At 45.1% G+C, this 7,792-nt stretch overlaps 1 long non-coding RNA gene across 1 annotated transcript; it reads right to left on the bottom strand.

Annotated features, from left to right (window-relative positions):
- Positions 1 to 1,404: 1,404 nt before the first annotated feature.
- On the bottom strand, positions 1,405 to 4,870 carry LOC306982868. Its single transcript, XR_013794239.1, has 4 exons — positions 4,750 to 4,870; positions 3,464 to 3,586; positions 1,622 to 1,756; positions 1,405 to 1,539 (listed from the first exon to the last, which is right to left on the bottom strand). It is a non-coding gene; the product is annotated as an uncharacterized lncRNA (long non-coding RNA).
- Positions 4,871 to 7,792: the final 2,922 nt, after the last annotated feature.

Raw genomic sequence — 7,792 nt, 5'->3', positions numbered from 1 at the left:
TACTAGATAGTGCTCCGACTGGGGACTCCATTGTGGGGCAGGTGGGGGCGTGTTTAGGGGCGTGTTTGGGGGACGTACCGTCGCAGGTGGGGGCGTGTTTAGGGGCGTGTTTGGGGGACGTACCGTCGCAGGTGGGGGCGTGTTTAGGGGCGTGTCTAGGGGCGTGTTTGGGGGCGTGTTTAGGGGCGTGTTTAGGGGCGTGTTTGGGGGCGTGTTTAGGGGCGTGTTTGGGGGACGTACCGTCGCAGGTGGGGGCGTGTTTAGGGGCGTGTTTAGGGGCGTGTTTAGGGGCGTGTTTAGGGGCGTGTTTAGGGGCGTGTTTAGGGGCGTGTTTGGGGGACGTACCGTCGCAGGTGGGGGCGTGTTTAGGGGCGTGTTTGGGGGACGTACCGTCGCAGGTGGGGGCGTGTTTAGGGGCGTGTTTGGGGGCGTGTTTGGGGGACGTACCGTCGCAGGTGGGGGCGTGTTTAGGGGCGTGTTTGGGGGCGTGTTTGGGGGACGTACCGTCGCAGGTGGGGGCGTGTTTAGGGGCGTGTCTAGGGGACGTACCGTCGCAGGTGGGGGCGTGTTTAGGAGCGTGTTTGGGGGCGTGTTTAGGGGACGTACCGTCGCAGGTGGGGGCGTGTTTAGGGGCGTGTTTAGGGGCGTGTTTAGGGGACGTACCGTCGCAGGTGGGGGCGTGTTTAGGGGCGTGTTTAGGGGACATACCGTCGCAGGTGGGGGCGTGTTTAGGGGCGTGTTTAGGGGACGTACCGTCGCAGGTGGGGGCGTGTTTAGGGGCGTGTTTAGGGGACGTACCGGCGCAGGTGGGGGCGTGTTTAGGGGCGTGTTTAGCAGACGTACCGTCGCAGGTGGGGGCGTGTTTAGGGGCGTGTTTAGGGGACGTACCGTCGCAGGTGGGGGCGTGTTTAGGGGCGTGTTTAGGGGACGTACCGGCGCAGGTGGGGGCGTGTTTGGGGGACGTACCGTCGCAGGTGGGGGCGTGTTTGGGGGCGTGTTTAGGGGCGTGTTTAGGGGACATACCGTCGCAGGTGGGGGCGTGTTTAGGGGCGTGTTTAGCGGACGTACCGTCGCAGGTGGGGGCGTGTTTAGCGGACGTACCGTCGCAGGTGGGGGCGTGTTTAGCGGACGTACCGTCGCAGGTGGGGGCGTGTTTAGCGGACGTACCGTCGCAGGTGGGGGCGTGTTTGGGGGACGTACCGTCGCAGGTGGGGGCGTGTTTAGGGGCGTGTTTAGGGGACGTACCGTCGCAGGTGGGGGCGTGTTTAGGGGCGTGTTTAGGGGCGTGTTTAGCAGACGTACCGTCGCAGGTGGGGGCGTGTTTAGGGGACGTACCGTCGCAGGTGGGGGCGTGTTTAGGGGACGTACCGTCGCAGGTGGGGGCGTGTTTGGGGGACGTACCGTCGCAGGTGGGGGCGTGGGCCGAGTGGTGGCTGGAGGTGAAGCCGCTCTCGCAGACGCAGTTGAAGGATCCCTCTGAGTTCAGGCAGTCGCCGTGAGGAGAGCACAGGTCCGGGTCCTCTGAGCACTCGTCCACGTCTGAAACATCAGGAAACGTCAGAGACTTAAACCGCCCCCTGACCCCCCTGACCCCCCCCTTCGCCCCGGGACCCCCCCTCACCGGTGCAGCGGGTGCGGTTGCCCCCGTCCTGCCCCTCCCTGAAGCCCCCGGGGCAGATGCAGGAGTACGAGCCCACGTTGTTCACACAGTCTCCCACAGATCCACAGGGCGACGCCTCCAGACACTCGTCCACGTCTGAAACACAACCACAGCGCCTTGAACACGGACTCTGCGTGTCCAGACCTCAGCTCAGACGTGTGGAGCCCCGGCCTGAACACGGACTCTGCGTGTCCAGACCTCAGACGTGTGGAGCCCCGGCCTGAACACGGACTCTGCGTGTCCACACCTCAGCTCAGACGTGTGGAGCCCCGGCCTGAACACGGACTCTGCGTGTCCACACCTCAGCTCAGACGTGTGGAGCCCCGGCCTCCAGGCTGTCAGCTCCAGACGCTTTTAGATTTGGGTAAAGCAGGAGAAAATGCGCTCGGTTTAGGCCGGGGGTAAGAGGTTAATAGGGCGGACTTATGGAACAACAGGTGTGGGATCTGTTTAACCTCTTAACTCCCGCCTGAACCGAGCACGTTTTCCCCAGTTTGGCTTTACCCCAATCCAAAAGCTTCTGGGAAAAAGGTGTGAAAATAGCAACAAAACTGAGACGAAAACAAGGATGGAAATGTGACAAAAAAATGTCACAAGAAATTGACAAAAAATGACAAAAAAATGACAAAAATGTGACAAAAATGTGACAAAAAATGACAAAAAATGACAAAAATGTGACAAAAAATGACAAAAATGTGACAAAAATGTGACAAAAAATGACAAAAATGTGACAAAAATGTGACAAAAATGACAAAAATGTGACAAAAAATATGACAAAAATGTGACAAAAATGACAAAAATGTGACAAAAAATATGACAAAAATGTGACAAAAATGTGACAAAAATGTGACAAAAAATGACAAAAAAATGACAAAAAATGACAAAAAATGACAAAAATGTGACAAAAATGTGACAAAAAATGACAAAAAATGACAAAAAATGACAAAAAAGTTATAAAAATCAGTTGAATACCCAACAAAAAAATGATGGAAAAAAATGTAATGACGTGAGGAAAAAGATCCTCTCGGTTCAGGCGGGAGTTAAGAGGTTAAACTGGTTTGTACTTCCTACTTTAAATACTTTCTATAACAAACTTTCACTGAGTAAAATCTCTGTCAGCTCCGAAACGAAATATTCACTGGAGAAAAAAGCCAAGCTCTTCCCAGAAGACGGTGAAAGGCTGTTGTGGACGGACTGGCCATGTGTCCATTCTGGAAGAGCACAGAAGAGCCACTGGTTTGGCCTCTCAGTTTTCTCCTTAATCTCTAATCTTACGCCTTAACCGAGCTTTGCCCAAATCTAAAAGCTCAAAAGAAAAGCGCCAAAATAGAAAAACGAAAACGAGGATGAACACGGGACAAAAATGTGCCGTAAAAGCAACAAAAAATGGGACAAAAACGTGGCATAAACGTGACAAAAATAAACAAAAACATGACAAAAGAAAAAAGAGACAAAAACACAGCAACAAAGCAATGAAAAAAGCCACAAAAGTAATGAAAAAACAACAAAATCATGACAAAAAGTTGCAATCACTCTTGTAGGTCTTAGCTTTCAAATGAGGCGTTGCACTGTTGCTCTCCAGTTCAGGAGCTTTTAGATTCGGGTAATGTCAGTATGTATTTGTGCTGTGTGCATTTACGCTCATTTGGGCCACACGGGGGCCGTTTTTGAGTCCCAGTGTGGCCCTGAGCGGAGGGAGCTGCGCAGGAGGAAGCAGGAGGAGCAGTGCAGGACACCACGCTCTGTTTCAGAGGAGCCTGACGGCGTCTCTGGGCTTGTCTCGCACAGACTGAGTGTCGTTACCGTCGCACTGGCGTCCGGACGAGGACTCTCTGAATCCCGCACCGCAGTCGCATCGGAACGAGCCGTCCGTGTTCACACAGTGCCCCCTGGTGCACACGCTGGGGTCTGCGCACTCGTCCACGTCTGGAAACAACACAAACTTTAATCTGATGACAGTGTGGACGTGTACAGACCCACAGAGAGAGGACATCAGCTGTAGAGCAACAGAGTCAGGACATTTACAAAGTGAGGACATTTTGGGTGGAAAAGGATGGTGGGTTCAGGTTAGGGGTTTAGGATTCAGGGTTAGGGTCTGGGTAATACATTATGTCTGACTGTCCTCACTAAGATAGCAGTACAAGATTATGTGCGTGTGTGTGTGAGCGCTCACTACACTCAGCTCTGAGGACACACAATCTTGTATTACTATCTTAGTGAGGACACTCATAGACATAATGTATTACCCAGATCATAACCCTAAGGCTAGAGCCCCTAACCTTCACCCCACCTGAACCGAGCACATTTTCTCCAGTTTGGCTTTACCCCAATCCAAAAGCTTCTGGAAAAAGGGTGTGAAAATGGCAACAAAACTGAGACGAAAACAATGATGGAAATGTGACAAAAAAGTGAGAAAACATTGACAAAAATGTATGAAAAATTTATGAAAAAGTGCCAAAAATGTCACAAGAAAATGACAAAAATGTGACAAAAAATATCAAAAAATGTGACAAAAAATATCAAAAAATGACAAAAAATATCAAAAAATGTGACAAAAAATATCAAAAAATATCAAAAAATATCAAAAAATGACAAAAAATGTGACAAAAAATGTGACAAAAAATATCAAAAAATGACAAAAAATATCAAAAAATGTGACAAAAAATATCAAAAAATATCAAAAAATGACAAAAAATATGACAAAAATGTGACAAAAAAATTACAAAAATGAGTTGAATACCCAACAAAAAAATTATGAAAAAAAAACGTGAGGAAAAAGATCCTCTCGGTTCAGGCGGGAGTTAAGAGGTTAATCCTAACCCTAAAACCACATCTTGACCCTCAAACAGTCAAAGAAGTGAAGACCACCCAAAATGTCCTCACTTTACAAAAAGGTCCTCACTCTGTTGTAAGTGCAAGAACACAAACACACAGACACAGACACAGACACAGACACAGACACAGACACAGACACAGACACAGACACAGACACAGACACAGACACAGACACAGACACAGACACAGACACACACACACACACACACACACACACACACACACACACACACACACACACACGGCCCCCTGACCTCGGCAGCCTCCGCCCCGCCCCTCGTAGCCGTCGGGACACGAGCCGCAGCTGAAGCCTCCGGCAGAGTTAGAGCAGATCCCGGAGGCGCAGACGCTCCTGTCCAGGCACTCATCGACGTCTGTGGAGACACCAGGAGGTTCAGGAGGATCAGAGGAGGTTCAGAGGAGTTAGAGACACCAGGAGGTTCAGAGGAGTTAGAGACACCAGGAGGATCAGAGGAGTTAGAGACACCAGGAGGATCAGAGGAGTTAGAGACACCAGGAGGTTCAGAGGAGTTAGAGACACCAGGAGGTTCAGAGGAGTTAGAGACACCAGGAGGTTCAGAGGAGTTAGAGACACCAGGAGGTTCAGGAGGTTCAGGGGAGGTTCAGAGGAGGTTAGAGACACCAGGAGGTTCAGAGGAGTTAGAGACACCAGATATTTTTCCTCGCATTGTTGCTGTTGTGTCACCTTTTGTAAGTTTTTTTCTTTCTTTTTGTTGCATTTTTGTTGCATTTTTGTCAATTTTTTGTCAAATTTTTGTCAAATTTTTGTCAATTTTTTGTCATTTTTTTGTTGAGTTTTTGTCATTTTTTTGTTGAGTTTTTGTTGAGTTTTTGTCATTTTTTTGTTGAATTTTTGTCACATTTTTGTCATTTTTTTGTTGAGTTTTTGTTGAGTTTTTGTCATTTTTTTGTTGAATTTTTGTCAAATTTTTGTCATTTTTTTGATGATTTTTTGTCATTTTTTGTTTAATTTTTGTCACATTTTTGTTGAGTTTTTGTAACAGGAGGTTCAGGGGGGACGGAGCAGGTCGCGGGGGTTAGAGATGTGGGTCGGCTCGGCAGACCGGGGGGGGCTGGGTGACACAAACTTCCACCAAAACTAAATCCAGCTCCATTTACTTTTCTGCCATGAGGGGGCAGCACACGCCCCACATCACACAGCAGATCATTCTCTCCTCAGAGGAACAGCTGGTCTTTAGTTGTTCTTCAAAGAGGCGAGAAGCTTCAGTTGCTAATGTGTTCGATGCTTTAAGTTGAGGATCTGAACTTTTCCTTTTCCTCCTCAACATTTCAACAACACTTTCCGCTCGGCTGCTTTTCTATAAAGGCTCCAAAAACGTTGTCATTTCCTCCCTGCTTTGCCATAAACCTGCGTCTGTGCAGCGCATGAGCTCAGGCTAACCCACAGCGCGGCTAAATGTAGCTTTGAGCCGCGTTAGCATCAGTGCAGGAGGAACAAACCGCCGCGTAAATCCAGCGCCGCACCTGCTCCTGACGCACAAGCTGTAAAACCCCCGGAAAAAACCCCGGAAACCTCTAATGCTAACGTGGGAGCGGCCGGAGCCACAGACGTCGCTAACGCCGCGGCTAAATCCGGCCGCCGCGGGTTAAACGGGGGAACGGAGGCTGTTTTTGGAGGACGCCGCGGTCGGAGCGTGGGCGGAGCCGGAGCCGGAGCGTGGGCGGAGCCGGAGCGTGGGCGGAGCAGCTGCAGAGACACTTCTCCCTTTAGACCAAAGCTTTTCTAAAACAGGTGCAGCAGGAGTCACGGTCTAATCTGAACCTCGTACCTAAACCTGGACCATTCTGTCCTCTGGCCATTATACAGGCCTGTGGAGCACCGCATTTGAAAGCTAAGACCCACAAAACTGAGCTTTTTCCTTGTGTTGTTGCTATGTTGAGTCACCTTTTGTATGTGTTTTTTTTTCTTTCTTTTTTGTCATTTTTGTCACATTTTTTGTTGAGTTTTTGTCACATTTTTGTTGAATTTTTGTCACTTTTTTGTTGAGTTTTTGTCATTTTTTTGTTGAATTTTTGTCACTTTTTTGTTGAATTTTTGTCACTTTTTTGTTGAGTTTTTGTCATTTTTTTGTTGAGTTTTTGTCACTTTTTTGTTGAATTTTTGTCACTTTTTTGTTGAGTTTTTGTCACTTTTTTGTTGAATTTTGGTCACTTTTTTTGTTGAATTTTTGTCACTTTTTTTGTTGAATTTTTGTCACATTTTTGTTGAATTTTTGTCACTTTTATGTTGAGTTTTTGTCACATTTTTGTTGAATTTTTGTCACTTTTATGTTGAGTTTTTGTCACATTTTTGTTGAATTTTTGTCATTTTTTTGTTGAATTTTTGTCACATTTTTGTCACATTTTTGTTGAATTTTAGTCATTTTTTTGTTGAATTTTTGTCACTTTTTTGTTGAATTTTTGTCACTTTTTTGTTGAGTTTTTGTCACTTTTTTGTGGAATTTTTGTCACTTTTTTTGTTGAATTTTTGTCACTTTTTTTGTTGAATTTTTGTCACATTTTTGTCACATTTTTGTTGAATTTTTGTCATTTTTTTTGTTGAATTTTTGTCACATTTTTGTTGAATTTTTGTCACTTTTATGTTGAGTTTTTGTCACATTTTTGTCACATTTTTGTTGAATTTTTGTCATTTTTTTGTTGAGTTTTTGTCATTTTTTTGTTGAATTTTTGTCATTTTTTTGTCACATTTTTGTTGAATTTTTGTCACTTTTATGTTGAGTTTTTGTCATTTTTTTGTTGAGTTTTTGTCACATTTTTGTCACATTTTTGTTGAATTTTTGTCATTTTTTTGTTGAATTTTTGTCACATTTTTGTTGAATTTTTGTCACATTTTTGTTGAATTTTAGTCATTTTTTGTTGAATTTTTGTCACATTTTTGTTGAATTTTAGTCATTTTTTTGTTGAATTTTTGTCACTTTTTGTTGAATTTTTGTCACATTTTTGTTGAATTTTAGTCATTTTTTGTTGAATTTTTGTCACATTTTTGTTGAATTTTAGTCATTTTTTTGTTGAATTTTTGTCACATTTTTGTTGAATTTTTGTCACATTTTTGTTGAATTTTTGTCATTTTTTTGTTGAATTTTAGTTGAATTTTAGTTGAATTTTTGTTGAATTTTTGTCACATTTTTGTTGAATTTTTGTCACATTTTTGTTGAATTTGTGTCACTTTTTTTGTTGAATTTTTGTCATTTTTTTGTCACTTTTTTGCCGAGTTTTTGTCACATTTTTGTTTGTTTTTGCGTTTACATCCTGGTT

This window comes from Gobius niger, assembly GCF_951799975.1.
Source record: "Gobius niger genome assembly, contig: SCAFFOLD_249, whole genome shotgun sequence".
NCBI lineage: Eukaryota > Metazoa > Chordata > Actinopteri > Gobiiformes > Gobiidae > Gobius > Gobius niger.
The sequence above is the reverse complement of the archived record's forward strand: the minus strand, read 5'-3'. Positions and strand labels throughout refer to the sequence as shown.